At 42.6% G+C, this 27,659-nt stretch overlaps 1 protein-coding gene and 1 long non-coding RNA gene across 4 annotated transcripts in view; one reads left to right on the forward strand and one right to left on the reverse strand.

Annotated features, from left to right (window-relative positions):
* The window catches only part of LOC139179644 (liprin-alpha-1-like), a 304,559-nt gene that overhangs the window by 224,599 nt on the left and 52,301 nt on the right, over positions 1-27,659 (forward strand). Inside the window, exon 1 of one of the 3 annotated variants that reach the window (XM_070779267.1) lies at positions 22,390-22,509. The exons of the other annotated variants lie outside the window; for them this stretch is intronic. The gene's annotated coding sequence lies outside the window, so the exon portion shown is untranslated. Of the gene's footprint in view, positions 1-22,389; positions 22,510-27,659 lie in introns of those variants that run through there. 3 annotated transcript variants of the gene reach the window in all.
* LOC139179642 (uncharacterized) lies at positions 3,815-18,809 on the reverse strand. Its single transcript, XR_011563958.1, has 4 exons — positions 18,388-18,809; positions 11,708-11,825; positions 6,896-7,060; positions 3,815-5,659 (listed from the first exon to the last, which is right to left on the reverse strand). It is a non-coding gene; the product is annotated as an uncharacterized lncRNA (long non-coding RNA).

Genomic DNA, 27,659 nt, shown 5'->3' on the forward strand with positions numbered 1-27,659 from the left:
TCCTTGTCCTTCACACCCACGCTGTTTGTCTAACTGCCCCATCTCACAAAGCTTTAACCTCCCCTAGCATCACACGCCTCTTCCCACTTTGAGGGGCAGGGTGCACACCAGTGTTCAGGCCTCAGGTCCTCCCTGGGCGCTGGTGATCTGTCCTTCTCATCCTGGCTCTGTAAGGCGCTCCCCTAAGTTTTTCCTGCTCCCCTGTTTCTCTAGTTCCTCCTGAATCTTCCTAGATAAACCTGTCTAAATGATGCAAGAACTTTCTATCTAATGAATCTGTGATTTTCTCCAGTTTAATCACACCTGGGCTGTGTCTACCACACTCTCTCCACAGCTGCACTTGTCGTATCTGTTTCGTTTTCAGCTTTCTATTTTACACTGGAGTACAGCCGGTTAACAATGTTGTGATGGCTTCAGGTGGACAGCAAAGGGACTCAGATGTATGTATTCATGTGTCCATTCTCCCCCAAGCCCCTCTCCCACCCAGGCTGCCACATAACATTAAGCAGAGTTCCCTGTGCTGTACAGTAGGTCCTTCATTATCCATTTTATTGTCAGATTTTATTTACTCCTTACTTTCTTTATGTCCCCTAAATGAATTTCCTCAAAACCCAGTTCCTCTCCTCTCAGGCCCCATAACTAGTATTTCATTTTCACAATCACCTTGCCTCATGTAGGGGTGTGGTGGGCACGCGGGGGAGGGGGTGGCAAACTGGCGCAGTGGAGGGAGGGGGCCTTAGCCACCTGCAGTCTGCGGCCTGAACAGCCACAAGGCTCCCCCAGTGGCAGAGTGGTACAGACTCTGCCTGCCAAGGCAGGAGATGCAGTAGACTCGGGTTCGATCCCTGGGTCTGAAAGATCACCTGGAGTAGGAAATGGCAACCCACTGCAGTATTCTTGCCTGGAAAATTCCATGGAAAGGAGGAGCCTGGCAGGCTACAGTCCATGGGGTTGCAAAGAGTCAGACAAGACTGAGCATGCACGCATATCATAGACACCAATGTTGAGTCAAACATCCCAGCTCACTTTTGGAGGGTTTAATTATGCCTTAATGCTCCTTATCATAATTAAGCAGAAATAGTGATTCTAATTAGCATATTTACAGAAACCACACAAGTATGCTTCCCTGGTGGCTCAGATGGTAAAGAACCCACCTGCAATGCAGGAGACCCAGGTTCAATCCCTGGGTCAGAAGATCCCCTGGAGGAGGAAATGGCAACCCACTCCAGTATTCTTGCCTGGAGAATTCCATGGACAGAGAAGCCTGGCAGGCTACAGTCCACAGGGTCGCAAAGAGTCAGACATGACTGAGCAAATAACACACACAAGTAGGTCCATATAATCGCATACTTCACCTACTTGTAGCTTAATGGTGTTCCATCCGTGTTTACTTTGCCCTGGTTTTCCTTTCAGCTTGAATGAGCACAACTTTTGAAGTCTTTAATTTATGACTGTTTTAACTTAAGCAAGCCCTGCTAGAGGGTGACAGATGGTAAATGTCAAAAACCCAGAGAGAGGGTTTCTGTTTAGCCTTTGATTTTTGTTTTGTTTTTTAAGCCAGAGAAATGTCCGATTGTGCTCATAGTTTGTCGGAGAAGGCAATGGCAACCCACTCCAGTGTTCTTGCCTGGAGAACCCCAGGGACAGGGGAGCCTGGTAGGCTGCTGTCTATGGGGTCGCACAGAGTCAGACACGACTGAAGAGACTTAGCAGCAGCAGCAGCAGAAGGAGAAAATTATTTCTGTTCTCAAAACACTATAATAATAACAAAAGTAAAACAAAGAACATGGACTTCCCTGGTGGTCTAGTGATTAAGAATCTGCCTGCCAATGCAGGGGACGTTGGGTCAATCCCTGGTCCAGGAAGATTCCATATGCCCATGTGCCACAACCACTGAGCCAGAGCTCTAGAGTCTGTGCTCTGCAACAAGAGAAGCCATCGCAATAAGAATCCTGAGCATGGAAGGTAAAGAATAGCCCCTGTTCACTGCAACTACAGAATGCCCAAGGGCAGTAACGAAGACCCTATGTAACCAAAAATGAGTAAATAAATAAATCCTTCAAAAAAATCATCATCGCCATGACGGCACTGATAATGAGGCAGTGATTATAGCAGCCACCAACCCAGAGGTACTTGTATGTGCCAGGCACTGTCTCAGGAAGTATTCCTACCTTATTATTTTTTGAGGGGGGTTATACAGTGAGGCATGTGGGATCTTAGTTCCCCCTACCGGGATCGAACCTGCACCACTTACATTGGAAGCACAGAGTCTTAACCATTGGACCACCAGGAAAGTCCCTTTCCGACATTACTTTATTTAACCTTCATAATAACTTTAAAAGGTAATCGTAACTGCTTCCATTTTACAGAAGAGAAAACTGAAGGTAAGATAAACTGATAAATTTTTCCACTACTACTGTGAAGACATAAGCAGTAAGACCCAGGGTCAGAATTTGAATCCAGGACTCTCCAGCTTCAGGCCACACAGTGAGCTTCTCTATCCTGTGTCGCCACCTCTCCTGCCATATCATTATACAGTTATTCCACAACTGCAGTTAGTTTGTTCATAACAATATACGTTCTTAAAAACAGTACCCTGTTCTACCTATCTAAAACACAGAAACAATTTCCATTATGTAGGGGTAAACTATAGATTTTATCAATTATCAAAACTTCAGCCATTCCTAAAGAATTGGGAAATGAAAGTCTTTTTTTTTTTTTTTTGGAAAGTCTATTTTTTAATTGCCCAAAATGAAAGTCTTGTTTTTTTGTATATAAAATTCGTAAGGGTTTTTATGTGGTTGTAGCCTAAGGGAAGAGATACTGCTACGTTGAGAAGCCATTAAAGGTTTAATTTTTTTTTCTTTTAAGAGATTAGGGAAGCTTTGCTCAGTAAATTGGTTTGCTTAAATTGTTTGTGAAAATTTAAAAATTCCCCAGGTTCCTCCAAGCAGAATCAGTTAGTTTCTTATCCTTGTTTCAACTGCTCTTTCTTTGTGCATGTTTCTCTTACAGGATAGTACTTCGTATTCAGTGTGGTAACTGTTTGTGTCCTGGGCCATAGACTAGGCTCCCAGAAAGTGGGGTTAAGACCATTGTACCCTTAGCAGCTAGCACATAACAGTATTTAATACATATTTACTGATTTAGTGAGTGATTGTAAGTAGTAGAGTAAGAAGACATTTTACTTTTATATAATCGATGGCTCATTACAAGATTAGTGTTCAGTGTTTTGTGTGAATCCTGGCAACCCACTCCAGTACTCTTGCCTGGAGAATCCCCATGGACAGAGGAGCCTGGTAAGCTACAGGCCATGGGGCTGAAAAGAGTTGGACACGACTGAGCAACTAAGCACAGCACAGTTCGGATCTCACTTAAAATGGACATTCAAGGAATTCCCTGGTGGTCCAGTGGTTAGGACTCCACACTTCCACTGCCAAGAGCAGGAGTTCAATCCCTGGTCAGGGAACTAAGAGCCCAAGTCACACGGGGTGGCCAAAAAAATAAAATAAATAAAATAAGATGGACATTCATTTCATTTTTCTGAGTTTATATTGAATGAAATCTATTTTTGCTGGAAGAGATCTTGTTTAACACCACTGGTAATAAAGAATACATGATAATAAAAAAGCATTTTCAGGGGAGAAAATTTGGGCATGAATGCTCGTAACTATATACATAAATAAACATCATTAATTCTGAAAAGTACAAAATATTTGACCCATTCACAGAATAGATAATAACGAAAACTGATGACTTTTCTGTTAAATAAACAAAAACTTTGTTGCCATTTGAGACTTTTTTAAATGGAAAATGATGAAAAAATTTTAAATGCTTTTGTTTGCATATATTGAAATAACTAGACATCTTTTGTCTTTTATTCTGTGAATTACATGGACTGATTTTTTAATATTGTGCCAACCTTACTCTCCTTGGATACATCCCACTTGGTCATCATGTATTATTCCTTTTTTATATCTTACCAGGTTTAATTTGCCAATTTTTTCTTTAATAAAAAAACTGAAATTTACTATAACAAACTACTCCCTAAAGAAATGAAACACTAAGCAACAATGTGGCAATTTTCTTGTATCAGAACTATTCATCATCTTAAAATATGTGTGTGTTAGTTGCTTGCCTAGGTCCAGCCCCGGCTGATCCAGGGAGTTCGAAGCGGGGACAGTGTCGGCGAGGATAAGGATACAATAGCCTCAATTAGATATTAATTAAAGATGTAAAGAGTAATAGAATGAGGATAGCTCAGTAGGAAAATTCAGTGGAGAAAAGAGGCTGAGTAGCTTGGTTTACGCGGGAGACCAATAAAACTTCAAGACGAGAAGCTTGCACCACTTACGTAGGCCACAGGCGTCCTTCCGTTCTCCCAAAGGAGAGGAGACACTGAGGCCTCCCGGTTCGGATCTTAGAAGCCCAGGCATAATTAGTAAGCATGGCGGGTTCCACGCTCCAGATGGAGACTCAGCCAGAGTTTGAGAGAGAGAGAGCGACATGGGGAGACCAGTATTTCGAGACACTGATCCAAATTCTCTATTTTCCAGGGTCTGTTTTTATACACTGAGGTGTTATACAAAAGTCATGTGGGGTCAGCAGTCCTGACTTTTATCAAAGTCAGGTGCTTCATACAAATGTATACAGAGGTCTTAGGGGTGTTACATCATCTTCTGGCCAGGGGGCCTGCTGACGATTTATGACCCTCTCCTTGTGACAGCGGTCAGTCAACCAGGACACTTATTTCTCCAGGGGTGATTATTCTTCAAAAAGACTCCACCTTCCGAAGGTACCAGATAAAGTTACATTTCTATAGGGTGAAGGTGTAGTGGGTTTTAATTAAGGAAAGAATTTACTTAGCCTAAGGTCTAATGTGATTAATATCAAAGGTTAATACTTATTTCTTCTATATATTCATTAATGTGTGTAAGGGCAGGGAATGTGGAGACTTAGCAACAAACATTGGCTCAACAAATGAAAAACCCTTCACCAATACAATTTCTAATCAGCCCACTATACTTATACTAATGGTTTTCTAACTTTTCTAAGGAACCTGTTTTTAGAAGGTTTAAAGCATCTCGTGCCTCTCACGGTTGGGAGGCTGTGAGCAATCACATGTGGCCCGACAAGCCTGTCAGGCAGGCTAGAGAACCTTCAGAGGAGTTTGTAGGTTAAAACACCCTTGTTGCACCCAGGAGTTTTTGTTAACTGGAGCTCTAAGTTAACACCTTCTCTGAAGGAGGTGGTGGGGGACAGCCCCCCATAAAGTCAGAGGTGTAGGTGAGAGTACAAAGTAGTAAAGTAGGCAGGCTCTGGTTATGGGGGTAGATGCTCGAGGATTTCCAGGGGGATTCCTAGGGCTCAATCCCGCCTTTTCGTATGTTGAGCCTCCTTCCTCATGACCTTTGCCATGGGCAGAGTGCCTCATGCTGGCCCCCAACAGTTGCTCAATCATGTCCGACTCTTTATGATCCTGCAGACTGTAGCCCACCAAGCTCCTCCTACCATGGGGATTCTCCAGGCAAGAATACTGGAGTGGGTGGCCATTCTCTTCTCCAGGGGATCCTCCCAACCCAGGGGTCAAACCTGCATCTCCTGCATTGCAGGTGGATTCCTTACTGTCTGAGCCACCAGGGAAGTGCATAAATGGTTTCTGGGAAAAGAGTTATTGTTGAAGACCAAGTATTAAAATCAGTATTACATACAATACTCAAAACCTTTTTTCATTCTACAACCTGGTTGATCACTTTTCTCTCCTCTGTCCCAGAACAGCCCACGCATCAGCTATTGAAGCCTTTCCCTGGCTATGAGTGACGTTGAATGAGAGTTAAGGAAAGCCTTGTGGTAAAAGGAGTCATAGCTATTGTAATTTTTAAAATAACTCTTCCACTACTGCACTTTACATTTTTATTTTTAAAAGAAATTCTCATGAAGAACAGCCATCACTGAAATCAGAAAGACTGCTTTTATCATTGTAATTATAACAATATTAATTATGCAGTTTATTACTATATTAAATGTAGAGGGTTTCTACTTCAAGTAAACACAATAAAATGAAACGTAAATCAGCATGTTAAGAGCCAACTATTCATCTTTCAAAAGGATTCTCCAATTCAAAAAGGACTCACTGCAGCTTTTCTATAAATAAAAAAAATCCCCGTGGTTTTAAAAATAATTTTAAAATTGTAATTTACACATAATTTCCAGGAACTCTTCTATTATACAACATGATGCACAACTGTGCATGTATATAGATCATGCCATAAAGAAAAAGCTCATACAAATTTCCCATGTTATCTAATTAACTGTGACTATAAGAATGAACATAAACATTGGTTGCAATGCATAGAAAACCACTAGAAAAATTTATGCTCATACTGTTTACTGTTTACAATTCTATGTAAGGACTTTACATTGCTAGTTTCTAAAGTGAAAAGAACTTTAATACGCCCATTATGCCATTTCCTAATTACTAATTTTTTGCAAACTTTTCTTTATTAATGATAGAAACATAAACATTCAGTTTGCCTGGTAGAATCACAGAAAATTTGAATTAGTGAAGTAAAATTTGATGACCCATAGGTAATAAATACTGCACATTACCCACAGAATCCCAGTGTCAGAATTGTGTACTGTAGGCATCAGAGACACAGAAATCCAGGAATCTGGAGAGAATGAGGAGCTCCAAGTCATAACCTGGTGGAACTGTGGTTTGTGAGTGTCAGATTACTTTCAACTAACATGGATATCTTGAAAAGAGCTGTTAAGTTCTTAGAACAAGGGAATTTTGAAGTCATGGTATATTTCTTTTGCAACAATGGCCTTCTCCAACTTAGTTTTAGAATTCCTAATTAGCTGATGTTAGGAATTCTTCTTTTCCCAAATTTACCTTGGGCTTGGTAACATGGAGTTCTTTCACCATTTGAATATAATGCTTCTTCCATACACCCTGCTCATAGGGAGTTGGGGAGACATTGATATACCAGTTAAACCGTAAACATTTGAGCATCCAGAGCTGATCCAGTTCAGTTAAATTCTTCCAATGCCAGCTCACCTGGAGAAACAATGTTAAAAAACTATTCAGGTTACATGTCCACTTTCTCTAGGTTTTGAGCCGTCACCCTGGTACTGAGAGAACTTCTTTATTTTTTTTCTGGAGTGGGTTGCCATGCCCTCCTCCAAGGGATCTTCCTGACCCAGGGATCGATCCACTTCTCTGCACTGCAGGCGGGTTCTTTACCACTGAGCCACTGGGGAAGTGGATTCATGGATTCATTCATGAATGAATCAGAGCAAACATAATTTTAACTTGATAAACCAGGCCTGGAATTCACAAGTAGTTTCTTTTTGGTCCTTTTCATCCAAATCACAACCAAGTTACCTCTTACCTGAAGTGCTTCCTAACAAGGCAGGAAGATTTTTTTTTTTTAATTGGAGGATAATTACAACAGTATGATGGTTTTGCCATACATTGGCCATAGGTATACATGTGTCCCCTCCAACCTGAACACCACTTCCACCTCCCTCCCCATCCCATCCCTCCAGGTTCTCACAGAGCACTGGCTTTGGGTACCCCTTTTTCTTTTCTTTTCTTTTTTTTAATGTTAATTCAGACAGAATCCAAGTCAACTAAAATTTATTGAGCACCTATTAACCATCCTCATCACAACCTGAAGGGTAGTATAGTTAATATTCTCCCCTTGCAAATGGGGAAACTAAGCTTCAGATAAGACTTTGGAACTTCCTAAAGATCTCTGGCTATGCCAAAGCCTTTGACTGTGAGGATCACAACAAACTGTGGAAAATTCTGAAAGAGATGGGAATACCAGACCACCTGACCTGCCTCTTGAGAAACCTGTATGCAGGTCAGGAAGCAACAGTTAGAACTGGACATGGAAAAACAGACTGGTTCCAAATAGGAAAAGGAGTACATCAAGGCTGTATATTGTCACCCAGCTTATAAACTTATATGCAGAGTACATCATGAGAAATGCTGGGCTGGAGAAAGCACAAGCTGGAATCAAGATTGCTGGGAGAAATATCAATGACCTCAGATATGCAGGTAACACCACCCTTATGGCAGAAAGTCAAGAAGAACTAAAGAGCCTCTTGATGAAAGAGGAGCCCCCTGGTATGTAGTCACATCACAGTTTATTCAGAGTCTGCTGTTAAGTCAAAATCCCATGGTTGTTATTTTAGTCTGTTGACACTGTGGTTGCATATTTCACCATGTGACATCATTACCATGGAGGCATCAGACATTTTGGGGCTCCTAAATTATGACCGATGGATGGTGGTTAGGTGCTTTTTCTCAGAACACCCTTTTAACTACATCTGTACTGTACTACATGTGTACTGTACTACATGTGTGAACCATATTAAAAAAAAAAAAATAAATGTTCATCACTTTCAATTAAAACACTAGATGGAAAAAAACCTACACTAGACAGCAAAGAAATACATACTTATAAAACATTCCTCCTCTCAACGTTTTCACAAGTCCTGAATTATCTTGTAATCTGAGGATGCTATAATTTTGACATCTACATTTGAATTCAATCTCTCTGCTTAAAGCCTCTTGTGAAGTTAAACTCCTATGAAGTTTATTTTAGACTGAAACAGTTTCATATTTTTCATTTTACTACAGAATAGAAAAAAGGCAAAATTAAAACAAAAACCAGGGACTTCCCTAGTGGTACAGTGTTTAAGACTCCACGCTTGCAATGCAGGGTGCCTGGGTTCTATCCCTGGCCAGCAAACTAAAATCCCATATGCTGTGCAGTGTGGCCAAAACACAAAAAGAGGACCTCAAAATTACGCTGATCACTGGCAAATGCCCTGTTGTAGAAGTGTAGAAAAGCCCTTGAAGTTATCGTATGGACATGGTGTGCCCAGCTGTAAATTTAGGTATCTATTTTTAACCCCTTTCACAGTGTCAGAATGTTAGACCTGGAAGGGGCCTTTGAGGTCATCTGATCCAAGCCACTCAATTTCCAAAGGCAGGTAGTAAAGATCAGAGGCATAAGAGACTCACTGAAGTCAAGCAGGAGATTATTTAGTATAGCTGATCTGGAACCTGTGTTTTTCAAGTCTCAGCATTACTGTTCTTTGCTCGCTTTTACTTATATCTGTTTTTAAAATTATTAAATATCATTGCACTGTATACAGTAAAAAACAAAAACTCTCTCTTCCAACAGACTTCCCTCCCACTCTTCCATGTTGTCCAACATTTTAGGGGAAACCACTATTGATAGCTGGGCTTCTCTGGTGGCTCAACCAGTAAAGAACCCACCTGCCAATGCAGGAGACATAAAGAGACGTGGGTTTAATCCCTGGGATGGGAAGATTCCCTGGAGGAGGGCATGGCAACCCACTCTAATATTCTTGCCTGGAAAATTCCACGGACAGAGGAGCCTGGAGGCCTAGAGTCTGTGGAGTTGCAAAGAGTCAGACAAGACTGAGCACATGTGCACACACTATTATCAGTTTGCTGTATACATATGCAAATTCCATGTGTGTGTCTAAGTACTGATACATTCATTCACATACATATGGGTATATACACGGGCCAAGATTTTTTTAATTTGTATTATATTTAATTTTTATTGAATTATAATTGACATACAATATGATGTTAGTTTCAGGTATACAACATAGTGATTTGACAGTTTTTTTATTTTAATTATTTTTTTATTGAAGGATTTTGCTTGACAGAATTTTGTTGTTTTCTATCAAACCTCAACATGAATCAGCCACAGGTATGCATATATCCCCTCCCTTTTGAACCTCCCTCCCTCTGTCTCGGAGAAGGCGATGGCACCCCACTCCAGTACTCTTGCCTGGAGAATCCCATGGACGGAGGAGCCTGGTAGGCTGCAGTCCATGGGGTCGCGAAGAGTCAAACACGACTGAGCAACTTCACTTTCATGCATTGGAGAAGGAAATGGCAACCCACTCCAGTGTTCTTGCCTGGAGAATCCCAGGGACGGGGGAGCCTGTTGGGCTGCCGTCTATGGGGTCGCACAGAGTCGGACACGACTGAAGTGACTTGGCAGCCCCTCTCTCTCCCCACCCCACCCCTCTAGGTTGATACAGTGCCCCTGTGTGAGTTTCCTGAGCCATGCAGCAAATTCCCATTGCCTATCTATTTTACATATGGCAGGCTAAGATTTTTGAAAATAGTTTTACTCCAAACTAGAACCTAACTAAACCAAACTAAAAATGGCAGGGGGGTGAGAAAATGGGAGTTCTGAACAACAAAATAAATATCATTTCTAATAGAAATTGTTATTTCTCTTATCATTGCTCATCTAGAAATAATCATGAAATTTTAAAACATTTTTATTTATTTGACTGCACTGGGTCTTAGTTGTGCCATGTGGGTTCTTTAGCTGCAGCATGCAAACTCTTGCGGCGTGTGGGATCTAGTTTCCTGAACACAGATGGAACCCAGCCCCCTGCATTGGGAGCACAGACTCTGAGCCACTGGGCCACCAGGGAATTCCCTAGAAATTCTCATAAAATTTGACAAAAGCTATTCAGGCTTCCCAGGTGGAGCCAGTGTTAAAGAACTCACCTGCTGGGACTTCCCTGGTGGCCCAGGGGCTAAGACTCCATGCTCCCAGTGCAGGGGGCCTGGGTTTGATTTCTGGTCAGGGAACCAGATCCCACATGCTTCAACTAAGGGTTCACATGCTTCAACAAAATTGCAACCAAATAAATTAAAATTGAAAACTCACTTGCTAATGCAGGTGATATAAAGGACACTGGGTTCGATCCGTGGGTCATGAAGATCCCTTGGAGGAGGTCATGGCAACCTACTCCAGTATTCTTGCCTGGAGAATCCCACAGACAGAGGAGCCTGGCCAGCTATAGTCCATGGGGTCTCCAAGAGTCAGACATGACTCAGTGACTAACACACATGAAGGGGTCCTCAGTGCTATGCACGGTGGGTAGGGTGGAATTTATTCTTTGGAGCAGTCTGTTATCGCTTTTGCTTCATAGGATTAGTTTGGTATTTTAGAAAGATCATTCTGGGACCAGAATAGAGGATGGATTAGAGACAGTGAAACCAGCTGAGGGGTTACTGCAATGTGCCAGGCAAAGGGGGGTGAGTGTGTGAACTGAGAATGTGGAGCTGGATGTGCACAAGTCAAAGGAGAAAAGGGGTCTGGATGAAGAGACCTCGGAGGAAGACTCACAGAACCTGAAAACCAGTTGGATATGGAGGTGAAGGGGAGCTGGTAGACACTCCTCCTTCTCATCTCCTAAATCTTTAAAAAATGTTTATTAATTTATTTGGCTGTGCTGGGTCTTAGTTGCAGCACACAAGGTCTTTAGTTGCAGTATGTGGGACTGAATTTCCTGGCCAGTGATAGAACCTGGGCCCCAGCCCTGGGAGCAAAGAGTCTTAGCCACTGGACCACCGGGGAAGTCCCTAAGATCTTTCTTTCTAAGCAGGAACTTTGTCTCTCTTGCCAACTCTGGCCATGTAACTGGGGCTCAATTAAAGTTTTCTTTATTTTTGTTCTAAATGTATTTCAGTTTTTTTCAATTAAAATTTTTGAAGAAATCCTTCATTTTTTTTTTATCCCCTATACAATCCTAAGCAATCCTTTTCATGTTTTGATTACCAAAATTTTAATGCTTTTTTTTCCTTCAAAGTATGATTTCAACTAAGACAATAGTTCTTATTACTCACCCGGTCATTCAAAAGCTGATGGTTTAGGGGTGTCCAGGTACTCATCTTTGTCTGCATTTTGGGACCATTTGTGTTTTTTGGAGGTGCAAATGCCATCATGAAATAACTGGATATTCTTCTGTAAGAAAAACTACATTTTCAGAAGAAATGAATCATACAATCTTCAGAATACTAAAAATGCTAACACCATATAATCTTTTTCAGTACACTGGGACAGGGACTAGGGGGAGAGTGACATTCACTGCGAGTATTTTATATGTCAGGCACTTAACAGGTTTGCTCAATTAAAGCCATAACAATATGGTAAGGTGGTGGGTTTTAGCTTATTTTACAGATGAAGAAAATGAGGCTCACTTTGCTTTGCCCCGAGTTATACAGACAGTAGGTGGTGAAACAGAGAATCAGACCCAGGTCTGTTTAACTCTGTTTGATTTTCATTGGACCAAGCAGAAAAAATCAGAATCACTCTTAGCTAAGAACATACCATATTGGTCAGAAAGAAGTATTTATAAAATCACTGTGCAATCTGATCTACTCCATTTTGTCCCTTGTGACCTCCTTCTTCCTCTGTTAACTTTCTGACATCTAGCTAACAAGGGCTCTAGCTTGCTACCATATTTAAGAAGTAGAATAGTACAATGGACAAGGCCAAGAATTTATATATGGACAGATTTGGGTTTATTGAGAAAAATACACTGGGGAAAATACACAGTACACCCAGTACTGTATATGTCTGCCTTCATTTTTGTGGCCTCACGGCATGTGGGATCTCAGTTCTCCCACCGGAGATGAACTCACATCCCTTGTATTGGAAATGCTGAGTCTTAACCATGACTGCTGTTGTTCAGTCACTAAGTTGTGTCCAACTCTTTGCAACCCCATGGACTGAAGTACACCAGGCTTCCCTGTCCTTCACTATCTCCAAGTTTGCTCAGACTCATGTCCATTGAGTTGGTGATGCCATCCAACCATCTCATCCTCTCTTGCCTCCCTTCTCCTCCTGCCTTCAATCTTTCCCAGCATCAGGGTCTTTTCCAAGGAGTCGGCTCTTTGCATCAGGTGGCCAAAGTTTTGGAGCTTCAGCTGCAGCATCAGTCCTCCCAAGGAATATTCAGGGTTGATTTCCTTTAGGATTGACTCATTTGATCTCCTTGCTGTCCAAGGGAGTCTCAAAGGTCTTCTCCAGTACCACAATTAAAAAGCATCGATTCTTCAATGCTCAACCTTCTTTATGATCCAATTCTAACCATTGGACAGCCAGGGAAGTCCCTGTGTATGTCTTCATTGGATTAAAGCACTCTAATTTCCATGAGGGATTACTTTTCCCTCAGTGTTTAGGGTCTGCTGGGTTGGTTAATCAAGGTGGCCTCCCCTTGCCCAGTCATAAGACTAAGCTAGGCCAGGTAACTGATGCTGGCTTATCCTTGCTTTACAGCCAAGGGGATCATTCAAAGTACCATAGATGCTCTGAGTAGACTGTTAAGCTGTTCTTAGACTCTTCTTGGAGGGCTTCCTTGGTGGTGCTAGTGGTAAAGAATCTGCCTGCCAATTCTGGAGACATAGGAGATGCACGTTTGATCCCTGGGCCAGGAAGATCCGCTGGAGGAGGCCATGGCAGCCCACTCCAGTATTCTTGCCTGGAGAATCCCTTGGACAGAGGACCCTGGTGGGCTATGGTCCACAGGGTCACAAAGAATCAGACACAACTGAAGCAACTTAGCATGCATGCAAGTCCTTTCTTATCCATTTATCTGAGCCACCTGATAGCCTTCAGTAAATTTCACCTACATTAGCTAGAAGACCCTTCTTGTAGGGGAATCCCTGGTGGCTCAGATGGTAAGGAATCTGCCTGCAGTGCGGGAGACCTGGATTCGATCCATGGGTTGGGAAGAGTCCTTGGAGGAGGGCATGGTAACCCACTCCAGCATTCTTGGCTGGAGAATCCCCGTGGACGGAGGAGCCTGGCGGGTGACAAAGAGTTGGAAACAACTGAGCGACTAAGCACACAGCACACACACATTAGCTAGAATCTATTTCTGTTGTTTGCAACCAAAACTTTTTCCATGACACAGTTTGGATCCTGGCTCTAAAACTTACTAGCTTTGAAACTTTTTCCAAGTAGTCACTCAGTCATGTCCGACTAACCCTATGGACTGCAGCATGCCAGGCTTCCCTGTCCTTTCCCATCTCCCGGAGGTTACTCAAACTCATGTCCATTGAGTCAGTTATGCCATCTAACCATCTCGTCCTGTGGCATCCCCTTCTCCTCCTGCCTTCAATCTTTCCCAGCATCAGGGTCTTTTCTAATGTGTGGGCTCTTCGCGTCGAGTGGCCAAAGAATTGGAGCTTCAGCTTCAGCATCAGTCCTTCCAATGAATATTCAGAACTGATCTCCTTTAGAATTGACTTGGACAGGTATACACTGCTATACTTAAAATGGATAACCAACAGGGACCCATGATATAGCACAAGGAACTGTGCTCAATGGCAGCCTGGCTGGGGGAGAATGGATACATGTATATGTATGGGTGAGACCCTTCATTGTTCATGTGAAACTACCACAACACTGTTAATTGGTTATACTCCAACACAAAATAAAATGTTAAAAAAAAAATAGCATCACCACAGACTTTCTTAGAACTTCCTGTTATTTCCAGAGTTCTTCAAAGCCTGTCCTTGAAGGGGGCACAACAAAATATTTTAAGGTAAAAAATATTTAAAGCAGATGGATGGCATTTTCAGTATATAGCTTCAGTGTTTCTGTTTGTTTGTGCCTTCTTCCTCTCTGAAGGTATGTTTCAGATCCAAAGCAGCGGTGCTGAGTTGGAGCCTGCACAGGATTTGCCTGCCTGACCCAGGGCTCCAAAAATTATAGCAACAAATATAAGACAATTTTTTAAAAAGATTTATTTTTATTTATTTATCTGGCTGAGCCAGGTCTTTGTTAGGGCATGTGGGATGTAGTTCCATGACCAGGGATAGAACCCAGGTCCCCTGGACCACCAGGGAATTCACCCAGACAATATTTTGATCCACATGCCACAACTAAGACCTGGCACAGACAAATAAATAAAAACAAATATATTTTTTTTAATTAACCGTTAGTTTTGGACTTACAGAGGATTCCCCCAAATGCTAGATCTGAAATTTTGTGACTCTCACTTGACATGTAATATTCCCTCTCAGGTTTAAATTAGAGCTGCAGAGAAAGCCAATAGTTTTAAAACCTCAGGGTTTTAAACCATAGATAATGTCTTCCTGCAGTTGCCTGCTGATACCACTCCACTGGAATAAGGGGAAATAAAGGAGGTTCAGATGAGCCCTCACATTCTTAGCTCCTAACAGCTAAGTTGCAAAGATGTAAGAAATGATTTCATTACAGTATTATTAATTGGCTGCTATAAAAATACACATGAGCAGGCAAATATATAAAGCATGGTCACTGAGTCTAGATCTGCTCAGTTAAAAATCACACATTTCCTTTTTTATTGCTATTTATTCATGTTTGACATTTCTTCTATTTAAATTGATTAAAGTTGTGTGTGTGTGTGTGTGTTTTAATTTTTATTTATCTGTTTAGGCTAAGCCACTCGGCTTGCAGAATCTTAGTCCCCAACCAGGGATTGACCCTGGCCCTCGGCAATGAACATACAGAGTCCTAACCTCTGGACTGCCAGGGAATTCCTTAAACCAATTGTTTTCAATCTTTTATTTTATTTTTTTCAGGGCTATAAAACTCTTTGAGGGTATGATGAAAACTATGAATCTTCTCCCTAGAAAAATTCATATTAACATTGCTGCTGCTGCTGCTAAGTCATTTCAGTCATGTCCGACTCTGTGTGATCCCACAGACGGCAGCCACCAGGCTCCCCCGTCCCTGGGATTCTCCAGGCAAGAACACTGGAATGGGTTGCCATTTCCTTCTCCAATGCATGAAAGTGAAAAGTGAAAGGGAAGTCGCTCAGTCATGTCCGACTCTTAGTGACCCCATGGACTGAAGCCTACCAAGCTCCTCCATCCATGGGATTTTCCAGGCAAAGTACTGGAGTGGGGTGCCATTGCCTTCTCCGCATATTAACATTATATTTTGCTTATACCAGGTTAAAAACTTCTGTTGTAAGCTCAGAAACTCTCTTTTCCCAGTTTAAGTAGAAAACAATCTGACTGATTCTAAGCACGATTTCTGATTAAGACAAAGCAGCTTTTCCAGGTCCTCCTTAAGGTTTTGCATGTTTTTTTGTTTGTTTGTTTTTGTTTTTTCCTTCCTGGTTCTTCAGAGCTACAAATCATTTGAATTAGGCTTTTTTTTTTTCAAATCAATTTGAATAAAGTTTGGTTTTCAGGAGATGGGCCTGGCTGAGCAAAAGAGCCCTCTTGGTAATAGTCTTCCTGAAGCAGGCAAATGGAGGTATCCTGCCCTGGTTTTTGTCATTATCCTTTTACAGTTTTTTCCTCTGTCCACTCTAGAAGATGGGCAGTGTGCATATCTGCATGTCCACACTGGTTCACAGTATAGACCACTCAGATGCTTTCATACAACATACAAAAAAATTACAAGACAAAGCAAGTTGCCTTCCCTCCTTCTACATACAAACCTTGCTGTTGTTTTTTCATGACCTCTTTCCCCCTTAATGGCTGTCCTTGCATGTTCCCCTTTAATTTTTCTTTGGATAAAGGGGAAGAAAAAGGGCTTCTGGCCCTTACCCCCAGTGTGTGCTTCTAGTGTCATGCTTCAAGGCAAGGATAGGTCCTCTGGTAAAGTTCCAGTGGTAACACACCTCCAATCCCATCTTCAAAGCCATTCTTCACACTGTCACCATTGCACAACTTCACTAAAGACTTATTAGGTCTGTATTACAGGTATAAAGATAAGTCTTGACTATAATGGAGATTACAGTCTACTACAAGAGGGTTTTTTTAACAAAAAAATGTATATATTTAAGGTGATGTTTTAGTATATGTACACATTGTGGGATGCTTACCACAATCAAACTATGTAACATATCCATCACCTCCCATAGTCACTGTGTGTGTGTGCACGTGTGCGTGTGTGTGCATGTGTGTGCTTCTGTGTGTGTGATTACCCTTGAGATCTACTCTTCTAGCAAATTTCAAGTATATGATATATTATTATTAACAATAGTCACCATGATCCCTGGGCAGGAAGATCCCCTGAAGAAGTAAATGGCAACCCACTCCAGTATTCTTGCCTGGAGAATCCCATGGACAGAGGAACCTGGTGGGCTACAGTCCATGGGGTTGCAAAAGTGGGACACAACTTAGCGACTAAACTACCACCACCATCACTACATAGTCACCATGCTGTACTTAAGGTCTCTAGAACTTATTCCTTTTATAACTGAAGGTTTGTACCGTTTGATCAATATCTCCACACTTCCCTCCTCCCCAACTTTGGTTAACCACTACTCTATTCAGGGAAGTATTTTTTAAAATGTCTGTTAGTCATTTTTAAGCTCAAAAACCTTCAGAGACTCGATAATGGCTACAGAATCCTTAGCATGCTAGTCTAGGTACACCATGAATTTACCTTTTTGGTTCATCCTCCTTCCTCTCCCTTCATGCACTATCTGTACAGACACACTGAACTTCAGATCAGAGAATGTGGTACAAAACTGGTGCTTCTCTGCTAATGTGGTTTTCTGAATGTGCTCACCTGAATCCTAAACTCAGTAGTGCACAGTAGGTGCTCAATAAAACCTTGTCTCAATCAGCGGAATGAATGAACACAACAGTGGAGGTGAGTGGTTTAAGGATTAAAGCTAGTGGCAAAGAAGGTACAACTCAACATTAGGAACCGAGCACTGGGGTTAGACTCAGGATAATCGGGTTTTTATTTGGTGTTTACAGAGCAGAACACGGTTGAGTTTCTCCACTAACACACAGCTCACCCATTGTACGCTGCAGTATCATCAGAGAAGGAAATAGAGATTACCAGGAAATGATCAGGAAATAGGGTACGGATGTGAGAGTTGGACTGTGAAGAAGGCTGAGCACCGAAGAATTGATGCTTTTGAACTGTGGTGTTGGAGAAGACTCTTGAGAGTCCCTTGGACTGCAAGGAGATCCAACCAGTCCATTCTGAAGGAGATCAGCCCTGGGATTTCTTTGGAAGGACTGATGCTAAAGCTGAAAGTCCAGTACCTTGGCCACCTCATGCGAAGAGTTGACTCATTGGAAAGGACTCTGATGCTGGGAGGGATTGGGGGCAAGAGGAGAAGGGGACGGCAGAGGATGAGATGGCTGAATGGCATCACTGACTCGATGGATGTGAGTCTTAGTGAACTCCGGGAGTTGGTGACGGACAGGGAGGCCTGGCGTGCTGCAATTCATGGGGTCGCAAAGAATCGCACACAACTGAGCGACTGATCTGATGTGATCTGATCTAGATTTAAATATGAATTCATCTTATATTCAACTAGGTGGAAACAAAGAGAAACTATAAGACAATGCAAAGACCTAGTGCTTTGATAAGCATAGAAGTAATTATTTGTTGGTTGTTAATTTCATGTATATGATGCACCTGGTCATTTAACTGCTAATACAGAGCAAAATGTAATTCCCGGGGTCACTACCAAGGCTCATGAGAAGCCCAGGAGGACCTGAGAGAAGAGCTCTCAAAAAAGTCTCCATCTTTTTCATGCAGTGAGCACTGCTCTCACCTCTTTAAGTCTTTCTCTTCAAGTCTTTCTCCTCAAGCCTCTAGCGCTGGTGTTGCCATAGCTCCTGTTTCTGTGACTCCGTCTAGCCCCCACCCCTTCCAGTAGGCCAATCACTACCTATAAATCTTTTCCCTGGCATCCGGGGTCTCTTAGGCAACAATGTGTGGTCTCTTGATTGGCTGGGAGATCCTGGCAGGCTGGCTCCAAATTTGGGCACAGGGACAGAATGGAAAAGTGGGAGGGCCCAGAGGGTGGGAAAGGCTGCCATCTCTCAATAGAGTGCTAGGACGAATATGTAGCCAATCCTGAAACAAACAGCATTAAATGCCCCCATTCAAGCTGTAAGTATTGTCCAAATCAGGCCAACCTACTGAGCACGCCCAGTTATATCGTTCTGGTCACTCCGGGGTTCTGAAACGTAAACTCAGTTTCTCCGGGTTTTTAGAGTGGCCAACAGGTAAAAGAAGGTTGCAGGAAAAACAATTCTGGAGAGGTTCAATGAAAGAATAGCACCTGCATACAGGAAGGGAAAGAACGTGGGAAAATTGCCCAACACACAAACTCAGCAATGCTTCAACATGAATTGTAATTTATTGGATTAAGGAATTCAGGCCGACTAACAGATACACCAGGGAACCAGCAGATGGCATGCCTGAACAAGGATAACTCCAAATTTGGGAAATTTTCTGATCTGGTCTAATTTCATTAATGAAATTTATGAAGCATCTACCATGTAATGAGAGGCAGAGTGAGAATGCAAGAATAAAAAAAAAAGAAAGAAATCTAATGAGGATTTGAAAGTACAGTGTAGAAATAACTACTGGTATAGAACTATAAACTAATGCTAGAGAAAAACAACATTTCAGAAGGGACATCTGGGAAGTGTAAAACAGTTCTTATGGGCAGCAGCTAACCAAATTCAAAAAAGAAGATTTTTCTCATTATCGCACGTTCTCTAAAATACATAAAAATGTACTCTCTTCCAAGGTAAATAAATGTAAACCCTATGTTTATATTGTTTCATTGTTTTGAAATAGGCAGCATTCGTATATCTCCCGTTTAAAAAGAAAATGAAAAGTAAAGCTCATAGAGGTTGCTGCTTTCTTTAGAGTTGACAAAGGATCAGTAAGTGGCCAAATCGAAACTTATGTTGTCTGAATTCCATCCCAGTGGTTTTAAGTATGGTTGTATGTTTTATGATCAGGTTGTACGTAAAATGAATAAACAAAGACTTTTGCAGGGGTGGAGGCCTGGGGGAGGTAAGTAGATGCAATACTAAATTACCATGTATTACCGGTTAACATGGATGGTTTCAAAATGGGTTCATCCAGAAAGAGACCAGTTTTAACAACTCCCTGGGAGAGTGCTGGGTCTCGGTGAAGTTCCTGAGCTACCAGGGAAGCCCTAAAGACTTTCTATTGGTGGTTATAACATTGAATGAAAGAAAGATGGGATTAAAGAGAGCCCGACACTTTATCCCTGTTAGATCTGAATATTTTTATCCCTGAAAATAAGGTCCCTTCCATTGATCCTCTCAACTAGCATCCTCTGGACCTCTCCTTGTTCAGCCCTTCACATTGTGTTCACGGTGAGCACATTGGCTCAATGTCCTCGAAAATTTAACATTACTTTCATTTAAAATTTTTTTAAATTCCTTTTAAAAATATTTATTTGGCTGCACTGGATCTTAGTTGCAGCACACAAGATCTTGGATCTTTAGTTGCAGTTTGTGGGATCTAGTTCCCAGTTGTTCTTCAGTCGCTAAGTCGTGTGTGACTCTGAAACCCCATCAACTGCTGCACTCCAGGCTTCCCTGTCTTGCACTAGTTCCCAGACCAGGGATTTAACCTAGGTCCTCTGCATTGGGAGGATGAAATCTTAGTTACTGGACCACCAGGGAAGCCCCTCAACATTATTTTTAAAGGGAACATTTCAACCATAAAGAAAAGTTTACAGACTTGCCTAAGAAACACCCTTTTCTCTCTGCAGAGATTTTTAAAAATGTTAACATTTTGCTTCCTGTGTGTGATTAAGAGTTGAAGCCTCTTTTACATGCTGCCCAGATCTCATTTCCCACCCTGCCTGCCTAGAGGCATCCACTGCCATAAAATTTAGTGTGCTGCCTACTTGTCCACTTTTGTATGCTTATTATATATACATGTTTGGCCTTGTAAACAGTGTGACTGTTTTAAAGAGCTATCATAATTTACATACTTTGTAGTTCGCTTCTTTCACTCAGTGGTCTATTTCTGAGATGTGATCATGTTGATACATTCAACGATAATTTCTACATCATTCCCACCTCCCACTAGGAGCCAAGATATGTTCTATGCCTGACAGTTTTCACAAGACCATGTGTAAATTGCATAAAACTGTGAGAGCAGCACATCTCTAGAGGATCTGAAGGTACAAGGGATCTAGAAGTACCCGAAGCAGGTCTATACTGCTTTTCATAAATGCTCTTAGGTGCTTCACTCACTCACCTTCAGTAGAGGCAGTGTTGGCTCCACAAGACACAATGACTTGATAAGAATCAGCCTATGGATCAATGTTATTTAAAAAAAAAATTACTGCATTAGTATTTATTAACGACATTGAAAATGTCATTTCAGATCCCTTTTATGGTGCAATTCGCATAGCTCATCTTCTGACATCAAACGATATTTATGACTGTCTAAGCTCAGTATTTATTATCATTTAGGGAGCATCTTTAAAACAGATTGTTTCACTGGTGGCTCAAACAGTAAGGAATCTGGCTGCAATGCAGGAGACCTGGGTTCCATCCCTGGGTCAGGAAGATCCCCTGGAGAAGGGAATGGCAACCCACTCCAGTATTCTTGCCTGGAGAAGTCCATGGACAGAGGAACCTGGTGGGCTACAGTCCATTGGATCACAAAGAGTCGAACACGACTGAGGGACTAACACTTCCACTTTTCTTTGTATAAAATAGTTGCCTATAATTAAAGATGCCACAGAGATGTGTCCCAAGGGTTTGGACAAACCACAGATTATATAGCTGTTTTTGGTCAGTCTCCTAACATGGGGTGGCAAAGATTCAGACAGAAGATTATACTAAAATACACCATTTTAATCAAGTGTACAGTTGAAGAACATTAAGTACAGTCATACTATGCTACAAGATCAAAGTATTTCTTTAAGTCCTGTGTGCTACCATAGAACAAAATGATGCCTGTGAAGTCTAGGTTGAAAAGGGAGGGAAAGGAAGAGAAAGGAAGGTAGGTAAAATGATAGAGGCAAAGGTAACAGCTTTGGCTTGGAATGAGTGAATCCAGACTCAGCCCTTAAAATGCTGCCTGGCTTTGGCTAAGTCTTTTTAACCTTTCTGGACCGTTCTTTTCCGCGTCTGAATAATGAGAGGTTAGGTTTAGATGATTTCTAAGGAATCTTTAAGTTCTAGAATAGCTTATGGAGAAAAAAATAAAATCACTTATGAAGAAAAAGAGAGAAGAAACATTTCCCAAAGAACAGAAGATGGGGAATGCCACCAATAACCTCAAGCCCCACCTGCTGACTAAAGTGGGTGTCGGTCAAGAGGGTATCTGCTCTGCTGCTTCAGCCTGGAGTTCTGCAATATGAAAGCTGACTACTTCTATCTGCACCCAGTACCACTCTCAGCACCCACCTCTTAATCAATTCCAATCCCTGGGTTCCCAGAGGGCACGCTGGTTCTCAAACAGGTTTTGGTGGTCTCTCAATAACAGCGTTCCAGGCTTGAGTGATGAGAGTCGCTGCACTGTCTCAGCAGGGAAGGGAGGGAGAGCTTTGCAAAGGGGACTGAGGGCATTTAAGAAAAGCTTCCAGAGCGCGGAACGACTCCGTTGGAGCAGGACAGGGCCAGGCATCAGCCTCGGCGCGAGGTAAAGAGCAACAAAACCTGCAGACTTGTATCCAGAAGCTGGGCTCAAAATAGGAGCGCTCGGGCGAGCGTGCGCAGTGCGCCTGCGCAGTACGTGCGTGCGCATGTGCCGCGGCCATCGCGAAAGCCCTCGGTCGCTCGGAGGCGCATGCTGGTGGTCCTCGCTGGCTCCGTTTACCTGAGGGACCTTTGGCCGCCCCCGGCCGGCGCCGCAGCTCCCCGGGAGCCCAGCCCTGAGGTGTGAGGTGAGCCCCGGGTCGTGCAGGCCCCTTCCCGTCCTGCTCAGCGGGAAAAGGACTTGGGAGTGGGGACTTAGGAGGTGCCGCTGCGGCTGCCCGCTCCTCGGTCTAAGCCTGTGCCAAAGAGCCACGAGCAGCTGCGGCACCTCCTCCTCAAGGATCGTTATTCTCGTCTCTGACAAAACAAAAGCCTTGGGCGCTGTGCTGTGGAGGGGTGTCTCCGGGCTTTCTCGGGGTGGGTGGCGGGCCGGCAGGGGAGCCCGGGTTTGGGGCTGGGCGGACTGTGTGCGCGGACTGGATTAACCCTCTCGGTCCCGAATCTGCGCCGAGCAACCTGGTTGAGTGTGGCCCACGCTCCCTGCACGCTGCCCTCGGCCCAGCCCTGGGGCTCGGTCGGCGCCGCAGGGGCGAGTGGCACTCCCGGGCCACCGGGGGCTGTGGGGTGGAGCATGCAGCTGCTGGCGGAGAGGACGATGCACAGAGGGCTGGGTGCGGGGGTGTAGGCGGCATCGCAGCATCTGGACTGCTTCCTCTTTCTAGTCCTGAAAGTTGTCCCCTCTCCTCCCTCCCATCAGTTTTGCAAAGTCTGCATATTCCTCCTCGAGGCTTTCCCCTCTGCCCCCTTGGACGCTCCGTGTGTTTGCCCTGGGGTACCTCGGGGAGGTTCATCCATAGCCTCTGAAATAAGGTTCTGTTAAACATTTCAAGACATTTTAACATCTTCCTAGAGGCCTTTTTCAGAATTAGTTGCCTTCCTCAATAAGAGAATAAGGGGTGGTTTGTTCTTTCTTTTTTCTTAACAAAAACATATGCCACTAATTAAGGCAGAGGAGTCAACTCGAAGTTGCAAAATATCTAGGAAGGACAAAAGGTCTGGTTTTGGGCCCAGAATAAATGAAATTTTGAATTTTTGTTCCCTTCTGAATGTAGGCAGACAGAGCAGCAGAGCAGACCAGCAGCTGTAGAAATAAATGACTGCTCCATAAGATTGGTCAAACCATATCTTATTTTATAGAAGTAGTTTGGAGAGACCTGTAATGTTTATATACGGGAATTGGGTTACTTGGCAAAGCCAATACCGCAGGAGCAAGGAAACAAACACTTGACAAGGGGGATGTTAACCTCCCTCTTGAGCCTTCTGAAGCCTTTAGTGGCATGCTAACAGTCAAAGGGATGGATAAATCCGTAGTTCTGTTAAGAACCATTTACTCCTCAAGATAATGATTTCCCTCCCTCCTTTTTTTTTTTTTTTAACCCATCCGTACTTTTAAGCAAATCAATACCATCTTTTTCCTCCATAAGAAGAAGGGGAAAAAAAAAAGTGTTTGTTTGAAGTACCAAACCACAACATAGAGGTAATAAGATAGGAAAGTGATGTAAAAGTTTAAGTGGGCAGGCTTGCAAGGATGTAGCTGAAAATAAAAGATAATTGAGATGCAGTTCTTCTTACAGTGTTGCCTTTTATTTAGTGAAATAAGAGGTTCCTCCTCTACTCCCCTCCCCACAAATGCTTTGAACCTGTCAGGAAAATAAGGTAATTAGTTTTCAGGAAGCATTTAACAGGAGGCTTCCTGTGTGCTGTTTTGGATCTGTCAGAAATTCTCTGTTCCTTATTAATTCCTAAATACTCAAGCGTCTCCCGGGGGCTGAGGAATCCAGGCATTTCCTTCATTAGATTTTCTATACGGAGATAAGTACCCTCTCCTTCTTTTGAACCATACAGTAAAAGTGATTGTTTACAACTCTCTCTCTTTAATATGGATCGCCTATGTTTTATAAGTCTGGAATTTTAATCTTTATCTTTGCTGAGAATAACTACCTTGTAAGACAGTCTATATGCCCACACCATGTTAATTAAAACACCTTTGCTCCATCAGAGCTCTTATCCCCGTGTCTTTCTTTTTCTCTATCAGGCTATTTCTTTGGAGCACAGAAGCCCTCTGAATTCACTTTTCTGCCCAGGCTTCTAAGACCCTCTTGAGAAGGTGCTGTGCACCTTCACCACATCGAGAGGGAGCCTGAGGCCTCCGTGAACTGAGTGAGCCCCGTGCCAGGGGCCTTCTTGGCTTTCTGCGTAAACCAAGGAATATCAGCCTCTTTCTCTCCTTTACTTTCTTATCGTCGACTCTGGACCACCAGGGTCTGGTCCATTAAAGGACCTCAACAATTAGTAAAGCCTATCGTCTTACCTTCTCTTTCCTCCTCCTCCATTTTTTTCTTTTTTCTTTTTCTCTTCCACTAATATTCCCTGCCTCTACATCTCTCCTAAATCTACCAATGCCCTATTAATAGAGGAAGAAAGGACTTTAGGTTCTTTGATCCCTTTTTTCATCTTAGGTACTGTATTCCTCTGACCTTTATTTTGTGCTTTGAACATTCAGGTGGATTTTTCTAGAGAGATCCCAGCCATGATTGAGATATTTGAAGTAGGGAGACTTGTTGCTGCTGCCACCAAGTCGCTTCAGTCGTGTCCGACTCTATGCGACCCCATAGACAGCAGCCCACAAGGCTACCGAATTCCTGGGATTCTCCAGGAAAGAACACTGGAGTGGGTTGCCATTTCCTTCTCCAATGCATAAAAGTGAAAAGTGAAAGTGAAGTCGCTCAGTCATGTCCGACTCTTGGCAATCCCATGGACTGCAGTGCACCAGGCTCCTCAGTCCATGGGATTCTCCAGTCAAGAGTACTGGAGTGGGGTGCCATTGCCTTCTCCGGGGAAGCTAAATAGTAAAGTGCACGTTCTTTGTTTGTGTAGCACAGTGTTGTGAGCGCATCATCACTGGGCAAAGAGAGGGGGTTTTAAACTCACTGTAAGTCCTCTGTTGCCCACTTGACAGGCAAAACATCTCTCTCCCCGACTTAAATTTCGTAAGTGTTAGTAAAACTGTGAGATTTCATACTGAAAACTTATTCTGAGCATGGTAGTTTGTTGATGTTAGACTGCTGTTGACTTTTATTTTCTTCAGGAGACATGTGCTAGGAAACAGTTCTTACTGCATCTTTACCTTCTTTCACAGGGAAGAGCAGTGTTGGCCTCAAGCATTTTTTAACCTCTAAATCTCTAGAATTAGAGACATTTAAAGCTGCAGCTGCCCACAAAAAGAGCAGTAGTGCAAATGAAAAGCAAAACTTTGAAATATGTATGAGAGGAATTGTTCAGTATAGATTTGGGAGAAGAAGGGTCACAGCGTCTTAAGGAAAGAAGTGAAGGTTTTTAATAGTGGCATTTCCAGAAGGTTAGGAATGAATGTTTGAAGAGTACCAGCTCCTCTTTGAGTAGAAATTAGTTTTAACTGACTGTTGCATCAGAAATGATGAATCTGTCTTTGAGTTACAATTTGTTACGCTGAGAACTAGCAACAGTTTTGGGGGATCCAAGGAATTCGCTGTGAATGAAGTTTAAGAAAAAACAACTAGGCTGCTGCTGCTCCTGCTAAGTCACTTCAGTCATGTCTGACTCTGTGCAACCCCATGGACTGCAGCCTACTAGGTTCCTCCATCCATGGGATCTTCCAGGCAAGGGTACAGGAGTGGGGTGCCATTGCCGTCTCCAAACAACTAGGCTAGTAGGCCTAAAAAAAAAAAAATCCTGGTCCTCAAAGTTTATCTCATTAAACTAATTTTATAGTTAAAACATGCAACCATGCTAAAGGGGAAAGAAAAAATCAGGAGCTTGATATTAGAGCATTTCCTGAACACATTTTAATGGAACAGGGAAACGAGGCTGGAATTTCAACCAGGTTTTTTTTTTTTTTTTTTTTTTTAAAGTCCAGACTCTGGCCATCTTTTAGGACTTCCCTGGTGGCTCAGATGGTTAAGTGTCTGAAAGAAATGGCAACCCACTCCAGTACTATTGCCTGGAAAATCCCATGGACAGAGAGGCCTGGTAGGCTACAGTCCATGGAGTCACAAAGAGTCGGAAACGACTGAGAGAATCCACTTCACTTCTGGCCATCTTTTAACTTTCCGGTTTTAGTTTTAAAAGATCTTCTGCTTCTGCTGTCTCTAGAATTAAAAGTATATATAAGTTGTAAGATGGACTGGATTTTGATGCCTACTATTCATTTTAGTTTTGAACTTTATTTGTTTTTTCCTGTATTTTTTTAAGCCCCATCACTCAGCACACTGGAAGATTAGATTATCTTTTGTAATCAGTAGATGACTAGACGGACTTTAAAAATGAGATAATGTAGCAAAGTGATACCTAGAGATTTGTAAGAATCTAGGCCCTATGAATTAAATATGCTGCTGCTAAATCACTTCAGTCATTTCCAACTCTGTGCGACCCCATAGACGGCAGCATACCAGGCTCCTCCGCCCATGGGATTTTCCAGGCAAGAGTACTGGAGTGGGTTGCCATTGCCTTCTCTGATGAATTAAATATGGAGCAGGGATCAGCCCTGGGATTTCTTTGGAAGGAATGATGCTAAAGCTGAAATTCCAGTACTTTGGCCACCTCATGTGAAGAATTAAATCATTGGAAAAGACTCTGATGCTGTGAGGGATTGGGGGCAGGAGGAGAAGGGGATGACAGAGGATGAGATGGCTGGATGGCATCACTGACTTGATGGACGTGAGTCTGGGTGAACTCCGGGAGTTGGTGATTGACAAGGAGGCCTGGCGTGCTGCGATTCATGGGGTCGCCAAGAGTCGGACACGACTTAGCGACTGAACTGAACTGATGCTTTAGCAACCAGAAAACAGTATGCTGAGAATGAATTTATTTTTTAAACAAGATATGGAAAACAAAAGGCCAAAACCCACATGAATTTTAGGAAAAGGAATCTAACACTTCGAGCAGTGATATGCTCTCAGTGTGTACTTTGCTCTCTTACAAGATGATGATTTCCTTGAGAGAAGAAGCTTCAGAGGTAGTGAGTGCTAATCCTTATAATGCAGTCTTGGAAAACTCTGAAAGAAGACAAAAGAATATCCTCCAGTTCCCATTGTAGCCAGTGTGTTTGAGGCAACCTTTAATTTGTGAATTGGAAACGCAAAATGCTATGTATATGTATAGTGTGTCCAGATAAGTAAATCTAAGCTGAGAAAGATGAAAGGAATCACTTTCTGTACAGAAAGTGTGAATTGGAATAGAATTGCTAGTATCTTTTGTTGCAGGGCCTTGCTGACAAGCCCCCAGGGCCCACTTTTGTCAT

This window comes from Bos indicus, chromosome 25 (genome assembly GCF_029378745.1).
Source record: "Bos indicus isolate NIAB-ARS_2022 breed Sahiwal x Tharparkar chromosome 25, NIAB-ARS_B.indTharparkar_mat_pri_1.0, whole genome shotgun sequence".
Lineage (NCBI taxonomy): Eukaryota > Metazoa > Chordata > Mammalia > Artiodactyla > Bovidae > Bos > Bos indicus.